Source organism: Belonocnema kinseyi, chromosome 1 (genome assembly GCF_010883055.1).
Source record: "Belonocnema kinseyi isolate 2016_QV_RU_SX_M_011 chromosome 1, B_treatae_v1, whole genome shotgun sequence".
Classification (NCBI taxonomy): Eukaryota; Metazoa; Arthropoda; class Insecta; order Hymenoptera; family Cynipidae; genus Belonocnema; species Belonocnema kinseyi.
The window spans coordinates 170567989-170580862 of record NC_046657.1 but is presented as its reverse complement, the minus strand read 5'-3'; the positions used below and the strand labels follow the sequence as shown (position 1 = coordinate 170580862).

The following is a 12874-nucleotide window of genomic DNA, read 5'->3' as shown; positions in this document are numbered from 1 at the left end:
CACATGATTAATGAGAACTCTTTTATGTACTTCTTTTTTCGATAAATAGTGGGCCTTTTGCGAAAGTCGATCTATTCTTTAGATTTGTATACAAAAAGCTAGCTAAAATGGCTTTTCGGTTTGGTCTTGGTTTATACATTCCGATTCATCGATGCTTTTCATGGGCCTCATTTTTCAGTTAAAGTGTCTATAATCAGTTTTTAAATATCCCCGAATTCTTTTAGCATGCGGTAACAAGAGTTACCAAAAAAATTGTCCATAATATAATTGGAAATCATTTCAATTTATTGGAACCTTTTAAAAAATCTTTCGAAACTTTAAGACCCTAAAATTTTTGAAATCCTTTAAAATCCTTTCAATTTATAGCAATATTAAGGACATGTGATACTTAGAAAATTGTCGATTTTACCAGTTTTAGGTTCCCCTGACTTTTTTCTAAAATAATAAATATTTTGTCTTAAAAATTAGAGAAATGATGGAGAACATGCTAACGGACGTCCTCGCACACTTTTTTGTGTTTTTTTTCAAAAAAAAAAAAATGATATTGCTAATAACGTACGTGTATATTTCGAGGTTATATGTGTTACACTTCTCCCGAGCGTTACTTCCAAACTACACAATATTTTTGGCCGAAAACTTTAGACGTGCAAATAAACATAGTAACTAATCTCCCGGAACTAACCTTGTTTGCAGGCAATCAAAAAAGTTGATTTCATAAATAATTTCCAAATTATCAGAAATACAGAGATTAAATCCAAAGTAACCTCAAAATAATGCACATGCATAAAATTTTTATTTAGCACAATAATTGTTTTTTGTTATTATCCCTCAAAAAAAGAGTCCGGGGATGTCCGTTATGATATTTTATAGCATCTCTGAATCCTTTTTTAAAAATTTTCATTTTTGTCGAAAAAAGCCGAGGGCGATTGACCACACGACGAAGAAAATATTTTGATGATTCCATGGAATCTTTATAAATACCCTAAAATATTTAAAACCCTTTAAATTTATTTCTGCTTCTTATTGAAATTTAACAAAAATTTCTTGGAATCTTTGGAAGTACACGGAAATATACTAAATCCTTTAAAAATCTTTCTACTTACACCCAGAAAAATCTTTCGTTGAATGAACAAAAATTTGCTTGAGTCAACCCTAGATTATGGTTATTATTTGGACAACAAAATATTTGGTTGAACCAAAAAAATTGTTTGGTAAGTAAAATTTGTTTGCTTATACCATATCTTTGGGTTTATAGTAGCAAATATTTTGTTTAGTCTAAGTAAAATTTTGGTTAATCCAAGCAAACGTTTTGCTTCATCCAAGGGGATATTTTAATTAATTCAAATACGTGTTTTGGCTGGTTTAAGGAAAGAATTTGGTTGATTTAACCAAAACTCTTAGTCCATTTAAACATAAACGCCCCCTTATAATGTATATTGTAAATAGCTTACCATGGAATTGCGTTATCTTGTGTAAATTATTTAGTAGTTTATAAAACTACTAAATATCTCAAGACTAGAAAATTCCACAGCAAGCCATTAAGTGTAATATGTGCTGGATCGTTTGTTTATTGGATTACAAAAATCGTTATATTTCTTTCTAATAAAATATCGAATCATGCTATCGTAGAAACTGAAAGATTGAAGTAATTTTACGTATTTTACACATAATCACTTATCCCAATCGATTCTGTTTCCAGATCACTTATTTTGATAAGGTTCACCAAAATGCAAGCATTTTAATTTTTTTCGCGACATTAAGAACTCCTGAATGTGGACTGCCCTTTAATTTTGTTTTTCCTTATTGAAGCCTAGGGTAATGTACCCAATTGTTGGCAGGTTAAGGCAAACTTCAGGTTTTGAGAAAGAAATTAATGTCAAAAAAATGTGTACAATGCTAATATAATAGGATATCAAATTCTAACCTTTATTCACCTCAATATATATATTAGAAACTGAAAAAATAACTAAAATTAGCTCATTTGCCTAAAAATTCAATCCTTGGCAGGGTTGATGCAATTATTGGCAGGGATGGCCCCAATTATTGGCACCCTAGTCATATGAAGATGAAATAGTGAAAGAATAAGATTAAACTAAACTTGAATAGTATCACTATTAAGTGAATAGTGAAGAGAAACATTGTTCAATTATTTTTCATTTATAAACAAATAGTCTGGCTTAAATCACTTAATTATCTGCATCTATCTAGTCCAAATCGAGAAGTTGTGATCATCGGCTTCTTTTCACTGCTTTAGCAGAATTAGTAGAATCGGTTTTTGTTTTCGAAAATTGATTTTCTTTTTTGTTAGTGCCTTGAGCTTTTAACTTCCTTTTTCTAGTAACTCCTTCAGAAGAATCAATAAGATCGTTAATATTTGAAAATTCATTTTCTTTCATAATCTTTTGATTTATAACATTTTTCTATTTCTATCTTCTTGGGCTTTCTCTGAAATTTAATTTCTCCCCATGCCTTCATTTGACTTTCTCTTCGTTTTGGAGTTAGAGGGAAACGCAAATAATCATGCATATTTCCATTTTTTACATATTTTTAATGCAATTTCTTATGCATGTTAGGTTGAAATCGCTTTTCGTCTCAAATCTGCAGAATCGTGTAATATTTCATCAGTTGCATGCTGGCCTGAAAACTGGTTACAAAACACTTCTTTTCTCTCTGCACTATTTAAATCAGCCTTATTATTGTTTAACACCTTTTCAGAAGTGTTAAAAATTACAACCGAGATTCTTTTTCTTTATGCAAATCAGGCAGTAATTTTGTTGGACAGACTAGTTGTGAGTGATATACATTAGACTGATATGTGGTTAACCCAGCGGGCACAAAATTTGGGGACGTCTTTACGACATCGTTACAACATTTTTACGACATCTTTACGACATCCTATGTCCATTTCGTTTCGGTGTCTTTGCGATATCGTTAAGACATCGTCAGATCATACGACTTATTTACGAAATCGTAAAGACACCTTAACGACATGAACATAGGATGTCGTAAAGTTGTCGTAAAGATGTCGTTACGATGTCGTAAAGACGTCGCCAAACTTTCAGCCTACTGGAAAGTCTAGATCGCTAAATTACGAATTTACTTTTATTTTTGAATAACAAATATCACTAAATATAATTACTTAATTGATTCTTTTAAATACAGCTTCAGTTATTTACTTTAAAATATTGTTTTTACCTTTAATTTGGTCTTTGATTCTGAATTTTACAAAACAACAAACGAACATAACCATACTTTTTCTGATTGCCAAGAATAGAAATTATTGCAAGAACATACAAGCCAATTCTTGGCAGGAGGGTGCTAAGAACTGCATACTGCATAGTTGAATCTTATTAATGTTTTTATTAACAATTTTAACATTTCCTTGAAATGTGTTAAAAAAAATAGTCACTTCCGTTAATTATAACGTTGCTAGTGCTAAATTGGAAACTGCAATTATCTAAGGATTTTCTTTAGCTAACCTGAACATTCTTGGCAACCTGGAAACAAGGCTGTGTAATTTCAGAACACATAAGTTATTGTTTAGCATAAGATGAATGCATATCACTATGAAAAAATCTCTGCTCTATTAAAAAAAAATAAAAACCAATGTTCTATTTATCTCTGTTCTCTTATTATTTCATAAAATCTAGAGAAGGGTGCCAACTATTGGGGGGGGGGGGGGGTTGCCAAGAATTAGTGTTCTTGCCCTATTAAAGATTCCTTGCCATTTTTTTAAATACCCTAAATTGTTTGAAATCCTTTAAAATCCACTCAATTTATTCAAATATTTTGAAAATTCCACAAAATCTGTAAAAGTACGCTAAGATATTTAAAATTCTTTGAAAATCTTTTTACTTATTGAAATCTATTTAAAATTCTTTTTTAATTAAAAATTATACCCTAATTTATTTTAAATCCTTTAAAATCCTTTTATTTTTATTAAAATCTTTACATTTTTTGAAATCTTTGAAAATACACGAAAATATTTTAAATGCTTTAAAGTTCTTTCTACTTATTAAGATCTATTACAGACTCCTTGCAGTATTTTAAAATAACCTAAAATATTTAAATTCCTTTAAAAGTCTTTCAATTTTATAAGAAATTTTTTTTAATTCTTTGGAATCTTTAAAAATACCCAAAAACATTTTACATTCTTTTAACTTATTAAAATCTTATGAAACTTCCATGGAACCTTTGACAATTCCCTAAATCATTGTAAACGCTTCAAAATTATTTCTTACTGAACTCTTTTGAAGATTCCTTGGAATCTTTATAAATATCCTGAAATCTTTTAAATATTTAAAATTCCCTTTAATTTATTGAAATCTTTCGAAAATTCCTTAGAATTTTTTTAAAATACCCGAATTTACTTAAAATCCTTTAACATCCTCCTAATTTATTAAAATATTTAAAAAATTGCTTGAAATCTTTTAAAACACCCTAAAATATTTAAAATCCTTTGAAATCTTTTAAGACTTTTTAAAGCTCTTGATGATATTCCTTGAAAACCCTTAACATATTTTAATTCGTATGAAATTTTTTGATATTCTACAAAATCAATTTATATAACTAATTGAAACCCTTTAAAATCCCTTACATTTATTAAAATCCTCGGAAATCTTTTACGATAGCATAACATTTCTTAAAACCCTTAAAAATCCTTAAAAATATTTGGCAGTGCTGGAAATTTTCTTAAATTCTTTTAAATCTTTAAAAAGATCCTAGATATTATAAAATCTTTTCAATTTTTTGAAATTCTACGAAAAACCTTAATTATTCTGAAATTCTTGGAGACACATACAAATATTATAAAATGTTCGGTCGTTTTTATATGTGTCAAAATCCCACAAAAAGCCTTTCACTCTTTGTGAATTCCCTTGAAATCATAAAACATACCCTAAAACCTTAAAAATCTTTTTAAATTCTCATATAGTTTGGATAATTCTTTGCACTTCAATTCAATTATTTTAAATCTCTTTAAATTTCATGAAACTTTTAAAACAATATTAAACCTCAGTCAGCTTCCGTAAATATTCGATATGAATTAATCATTATTCTGGTAGTTGTTTATTTAATTAATTATATGATGAAGTTATGATATTTTAAGCCTCGAGAAGCAGATCTGATTATTACTTTGACTTAAAAAATATAGTAAATGGTTTATATCAAAATATTGTCATGATGTACAAAAAATTCTCATTTTAAATTAAAACCGTGCTTTCTAATATCTGAAATCATTAATTATACACGTATTGTAATTAATACGAATAAAAAAATGTTTTTTGTCAATCAGAAATCATTTTTTTCATTTAATTCAAAATCTCACAAATCCAAATTTTTTATTTTCTCCCATACACCCCACATGTCTCCGAAATTACCCCGTTTAAAGCTACTGCTATAAAAAACTTAAAATTTGCTCGGTATCATTTTTAAGATATGTAAAGATAAATAACCTACATTATAAATAATGCCTAAAGAAATCTCATGTTCGAATGAAAGTAGGCGCAACATCAAGGTAAGCGACAAAAGTTTTAAAATATCTTTACAATTTGACGCGATAAAAGTCGATAAGAATTTGAGTGAATCATACCTTATCTTTTCATCGCAACTGCAAATATGAATTACTATGAATGCTAATTATTCTTAATCGAGTAATGTTATTTAAAAACTGTATACTGATAAATGAAGCACGGTATCCGAGTAAAATAAAAAATGAGTGATCTTTCATTTTTCCCTTGGCGATCTTTATTTATTTATTTTTTTTGCATGCCAAGATCACCCCCGGCAGTTTTATCTAAATCACTTTTCACCCTAAGTTTTTTTCTGTGTAATTTATAAGAAAATTTCAAACTTTACCTTTTTTACTTTTTACAATTTTTTTAACGTAAGGAGACATTGCAAATTGTAATGTACTGTTAACATGAATTACACTGTTTGGTTATCAATTATTGATAGGCTATTTCAGTATGTTTTTTTTCCGAAAAACAGGTTTAAAAAGTGAAGAAAGTGAAGGCTGTTTCTGAAACCTTGTTTCAAACGAACCGGAAATTCTAAAGGTTTCTTATAGGGCTAAAATTAAGACCTAACCCATTTACCATGATGTTATGTTTTCCAAAATTACGTTTTTACACATGCGCAGTATGATTTTTTCATTTTGTATGTGCTACTGCCCATTCAATCTTGAATATCTCCGAAAAATATTGATGCTAAGAAAAAACTAAGATCAGTTTCAGAATCGACTCCTCAAAATACATAAATAATTATAAAAAAAAATCAAATAATCGCAAATTTTATCAACTTCGTTACGCAGCGTTATAATTAAAATGATAATGGCACTCTACTGCAAATAGTGTAATTGTGAAATATTACATAAAATTATCATAAATGTATTATATATTGTACATTGTATAAGACATTGTATAGTGTTCATTTATTCTTTCACAATGTTTAAAAAAATTTCTCATACCTTTCCACCTTGTACGCCAACAAATCCTCTCTTTTCACAGCATCACAGTACACAAGAAGGGTTTTCTTCGGTTTGACAGACAATGATCTATCGCTCGTGATTGGCTGATTCAAAAAGTCAATCACACAGACTCACTAGATCATTCAATCTCAAGCGGAAGACCTTCCGCTTACACTTTACGCAGATAGGAATGTGCCTCACGCTGACACTGAAGCTAAATGTTCAAATGTGGGACATGAGGCGCTCTCCAGCGCCAACTGATAAAGGAAATGTGAGTGAGTCGACTATGTAATTATTTGTCCCGTCAGTACAATTATATACATGTGTGCAATTGTATGTGAACCATCAACGTGATTCCATTAACGTGTGGCTACATACAAATGAAGACGCATTTTTGGAATGTTTCATTTTTGCTATGAATAATTGTGTAACAGAAATTTTATATTCTAGATAAATATAATGTAGAACTTCATTACATTTTTGCGAATAAACTACTGGAGAGTATTTTACTAAAAGATATGAGATACAGTTGCTCAGATGATGAATAAAAGTTAAGTACAAATTTCATATTTGTAGTCCAGGATAACAAATGGTAATAAATGTTTTATTTTTAGACACAATAGGATTATTTAATTGCTGTCGTTTGAACAACTCGTAAATCGACGTGTCCAAATGACAAGGTACCATCTCGGCAGGATGAAATAAAAAGGTGCGATCTCAGGTGGGGAAACATGAAAGCTTAATAATCCCATATAAATAGTGTTGGAAACACCAACGTCCTCTGAAGTACGGAACCTTTTTATTTGGTTCTGCTGAGATGGCACCTTGTCATTTGGACACGTCGAAATTTGTCTTGCATAGTGAGAGATAAGAATAAAACAAAAAGAAGAATAGAAAAGAAGGAAACTTTAATAAATAACATCCAATTTTTTATTGTTTGAGATTAATGGAATTTGTAATATTGTGAAAGCAGAAATGGAGACATTAATGGAAGTGTATGTGGTTGAGTTGAAGTTGGAGTTCTGGGAAGACAGTTAGAGGTGGAGGTGGATAGGAGCAGAAAATTTATCTGGAGACAGTGACTAAGTAGGAGGGAGAGGCGAATTAAGAGATCTAGTCGGAGTTGGAGATTTATTTTGAAATGGTGGCGAAGTTAGGGGAAGAGGTAAAATTAAAAGTGGGGTTAGAGGCGAAAGTTGAGTTGCAGCCGTAGATTAATTTGGAGAAGGTGTCAGAGTTGGAGGTAGAGTAAGAGACAAAGAGGTGAAGTTGAAAGCGGAGTTGGAAACAAAGGTAGAGTTTTAGCCTGAGCTGTATTTGACGACGGTGGAGGTATTGGAGGCAGAGGCAAAGTTGGAGATGATTTTAATGACGGTGTTAGAGACGTGAGTTAGGTTAGAGCTGGATATTTTAAGTTAAAGTTAGAGAGGAATTTAAAAGCTGTGTTAGAGACGAGGTTAAAATTTGAGCTGGAGGTATATGTGGAAATGGTAACAAAGTTGGAGGCAGAGGAAAAGTTAGAGGTGGAAGTCCATGCGGATTGAATGACGGAGTTGGAGTTGAGGTTCGTATTAATGGTGAATTTACAGGCGGAGATTTATTTATAAATAGTGTCGAAGTTAAAGGTCGAGGCTTGAATGTCGAGGTGAATTTGAAATCGGAGAACGAGGCGGAGGTGGAACTACAGTTGGAGATTTGATTGGAAATGGTATCAGAGTTGGAGTTAGAGTTAGAGACAAAGTTAGAGGCGAAGTTAAACGTGCAGGTAGAATTGTAGCCGGAGATTCAAAGGTGGAGTTAAAGTTGGTATTGGAGATAAAGTTAAAGCGTATAATAATTATTATTATTACACCATTAAGCCATTTTCCTTTCGGGGTAGGCGTGACTCACTCGATAGGGGAAAGGAGTAGTGTGTGGAAGGAATAGAGAATTTTCAGATTGATCCAGAATGCTCGTGTTATTTACTTAAACAACACGTTCGTTTCGCAACACTGCTCCGACCCAGGTGGCTGATCAATCTCTCTAAAAATCACCCCAAGCGAAGATCCTCACGAAATCGTTATGTAAGGTTCCCCACTTGGGTCCATTAGTGGCCAAGGTCTTTTGTTTCGTATAATCATTTGGAAATAGTGAAGAACTTAGAGGCAGAGGCAAATTTAGCGGTGGTGGTCAAAGCAGATTTAAAGGCGCAGTTGGAGATAAGGTTGTTATTGGAAGTAAAGTTAGAAATGGACATTTATTTATAAACAGTGTCGGAGTTGAAGGTTGAGGCGAAGTTAAAAGCGGGGTAAGAAGCAGAGGCGGCACCACAGCACGAGATTTATTTGCAAGTGCTGTTGAAGTTTCAGCTATAGGTGAAGGCAAAAAGAAAGTAAAAATAAAAGAACAAAGAGAGTCAAAAAGAGAATAGTTAGAGGCGAAGTTGAAAACGGAGTTAGAAGCGAAGGTACAGTTAGAGCCAAGGATTTATTTAAAAAATGTGATGAAGGTGGACACGAAAATAGAGCCGCAGTTTATTTAGAGATGGTATCGGGGATGAATGTGGAAGCAAAGCTGGGGGTAAAGTTAAAACTTCAGTTAGAAATCAGGTTAGAGGTGAAGGTAAATTATAGCCGGATTTTTTTTCAAGGCGGTGAGGGATTTAGAGCAGAGACACAGTAAGAGGTGGACATCTGTTTCGAAATGAATAAAAAAGTTGGAAGTTAAGGCGAACCTTTTCCATGCATATTTCATTACATCAATACAAAAATATCTCTTGCAAAAAATCCTCTCCTTCGATATGGTATTATTGACAAAACTTTAAGTGCGAAATATTTGGTTTGGTGGGATCTTCTGCCTTGAGCCTTCAGTCGCGATAAATTACGATAGGTACCATGAAATATAAAATAATACTATTTATAATATTCTAACTTCAAAAGACGGTAAATTGTAGTCTCTTATTTTTATATCTAATATCTTTATTATTGTATATAATATTCATTGTTGTAGTATTCTTATATAATATTAAAAATTAGTCCACATTTTTGTATATATAATTTGCAAATTGTTCGCACTATCTTCATTTCAGAATGTGTGCCCTCCAATCTCTTTTCCAGACTTAGACAATTAGGTAGAGGAAAATAGATTTAAACCTCTGCTCCAGCAATTACGATATAGTGCGTAATTTACAAACAAAAGAAAAATAATCAAATGTTTGAAGCGCATTCTAATTATAGAAAATGAGAACACCTACGTGCTCATTTTGAATGAAAACAGCAGCAAACCTGCTGCTATCTACTGAAATCTGTTTTACACCTGTTGCTGTCCTCAAGGCATACCCGCAGCAATTTGCATACTACTTCAACTGTGTGCATGAGTTCCAAATAAGCTGAACCTCGAGCTGAACAGAAATGTTCCAATTACTACATTTTTAAAGAAATTACTGGGCGGATCTTGTTATTTCTAAAATTATTTATCTATTTTATAATGTCCAAAGTAGTTTGTGTCCTTTCAAAACAGTGCATTGCATTAAAAGTATTCATACATATTGGTTTATGCAAAATATATAAAAAATGAAAATGCACTAAAATCACAGAAAACCCTCCGGGTTTTTTAACAATGAAATTGGGTATAAACGCTGCAAAAAGTCGACAACTATGTTGATTAATAACTTGAAAATACGTCAGGCACCTGCAACAGCGTTTCTAACTAATTTTAAGATAAATAAAAAGTTTGCGATTTCTCTGTGACAAGATTCCACCGAATTATATTTTAATTTTTCAAATCCTGATACGCTAAATAAGATTAAATCTTTTTTTCAATATTATAAAACATCTATAATCATGCGTAATAATATTATACGAAAGACTGCTTCTCAGGTGATAGTCGTAGGAAATAAATATTAATGACTACTTTTTAACATCAGTTGCAGAAAGTAAAATTAATTTTCACTAATTATTGCTCACAATGAGTGAATTTAAAGTAGGCGTATGTCGTTATATTATTTCTTGCATGTTGCAGAAAAAAAACATAATAAGAAATGTAAGTACGAAACGAAGCTGCGATTAATTATTATGCAGATGCTTTCGTCGTTCTCTTGTTGCTGCGTGAGAACTTCATTAGGTAATGACAGGTTTCTGGTATACTATTTTCAATTTTTACGACAATAGAATTTATTCCTTCTAATTATTTTGCACATTATGCTCATTGTTCAAAACATTTTCAAATTTTTAGTTTTTGTTTTTAGAACTATAAGAGAGAGAAATTCACGACGGAAAATTATACATTCTACAATTAAAAATTTGTTGTCCACTTATGCAAAATCTAAATAATGCAAAAATTTGATTCAGTAATTGTAGAATTCGAATTTAAAAATAAGAATAAAAACACAAGCTCTCATCTAATGTGCAGAGTTGACATTGCAGTGAGCTTTCTTTGAAATTTTTCAACATAAAAAATAGTTTAAATATTATTCGAATTAATTAGACACCTTGGAAGTAGGTTCAAAATGAAAAAGTAAGTTTATTTAAAACAGTTAGCACGTGTAGAAACCACGTCCTCCAAGAAGAGCTCATACCGCTATATACTTCTATATTTGTGAGCGCATTCTGCTATACACTGCTAATGTGCTAATACTCTTAAGTCTCGGTGCGAGAGTAAGAGCAAAGGAAGGAGAGAAAGGGAGCGAGAGAGGGGCGACATTAAGAGTAGTAAAAGAAGCTAAGGAGCAGCAGGGCGGGAAAGGGTTTGAAAGAGTCAGTCCGTGGGAGAAGCGAAGGAGGTATAGAAGAGAGGAAGCGTTACCGTGTCATGAGAATTTATCACTTCAAAAATCCACTTCAAATTGTATTTTCCTTCCCAAAAATCAGTTTAAACTTGAAATTGATCAGGGTTTGTGTGTGTGATCAGTGTAAAAGCTAGTAAAAGTACACTCAACTCCCGATATAAGACTTCCCCCCCCCCCATTAAAAATTATTCCTAGAATTGATGGCCTTTACAATTTTGTGATAAGAGGAGACGCAAAGCCAAAAGAGACAATGTGCTAGGGCAGGACATGCTTGAAACCGGTCTTATATCGGGAGTTGAGTGTATGAACACGAACATTGCTATTAAAGATACTTTTGAAAAAAGATGAAAACTTTTTTTTATAAATATTTTGAAAATGGGCTTTTAAAAATTCCATTATTCTCCTAAATTAAAATACTAACAACCCAAAAATACTTTAATATTTATAGTAAATTCTATTATTGGAAGGAAATAACGGAAATCAAGAATAATGCAGAATTGTTAAGATATTATAGTTAACATTTCATCATTTCGTCAATTTTTGTAATAAGGAGCCTTCTAAACTACTTTATCAATTAAAGGGAAAATGAAGTCGTGCCAAAAATCATTTAGGTTTAGTAGAATTAATGTTACTAATTTAGATAACATCTAGTACGTTTCCTAAAAATAAATTTGAAAAAAGTTTGCGAATTTTGCGAAAGTTGGAAAAACATAATAATTTTAAAAGTTTCAAAATTATTTGAATATTTCATATTTATATCTTTTTTTGCTTTAATTCGAACTCAATTGATAGATTCTAATAACAAATTCCAACTATTTTTGGCTGAAAAGTCTATTGTTATAGTTTTGGTTCAGAATTTAACTCGTCTGACTAAAAATGCTACTTTTTGGATAAAAATGGAATTATTTTGTTAAAAAAACGTCTTTATTAAAAATTAATCTTTTATGTTAAATATTAAGCTATTTTGTTGAAAATAAGCTTTTTCTGGTCAGGAATTATTTTTATATTCTCATCAGAGAAGGTATTAGATTTGTGTAAAATTTAAACCCCCCAGTTTTTATCAAATGTCCACGTTTTGAGACCTCCTGAATCAAAAAAGGAGGTTTCTACGAATGTGTCTGCCTGTCTGTATGTCTTTATGTATGTCTGTCTGTTTAAATGTATGTCTGTTTATTTTCACAATAACTTTTGAAAAAATTAATCTATTATATTGGTTGTTGGTAAACTCTTTTATTGTCCTAAACTAAAGGTCAAGTTCGTTAGCCAGCCATTTTGGATAAAAATTCAAGACGTGAGTTCATTTTGAATATATTTGAGACCACTTTTTTTAAGATTTAAAAATTCTCTGTACGGAAATTCGCATTTTTCAAAAATTCGAACAATTTGTCCTAATTAATTTTTTTAATAAAACCAAAAATGAACATTTTAAACCAAATTACGCATGATATGAATAAAGTCAACAAAAGAAACATTTTTATTTTTGAATGCCATGCAAGATTATCATAACAACTTTTTGAATTTTCCTGGAAAATCGAAAATTCAAATTTTCACAGAATGAAAGAAATTAAAAGTCCCAAAATGATATTTTTTGAATGAAAAATTTCACAGTATTTTAAAGATTCTCAAATATATTTGAATGCATT

General features: G+C 31.0%; 1 protein-coding gene across 2 annotated transcripts in view; it reads right to left on the bottom strand.

Annotated features, from left to right (window-relative positions):
* Nucleotides 1-6649, bottom strand: part of LOC117170632 — a 25837-nt gene extending 19188 nt beyond the window's left edge. For both annotated transcript variants that reach the window (XM_033357539.1, XM_033357546.1), the window contains exon 1: nt 6467-6649. The gene's annotated coding sequence lies outside the window, so the exon portion shown is untranslated. The remainder of the gene's footprint in view (nt 1-6466) is intronic.
* Between the last annotated feature and the right edge of the window lie 6225 nt (nt 6650-12874).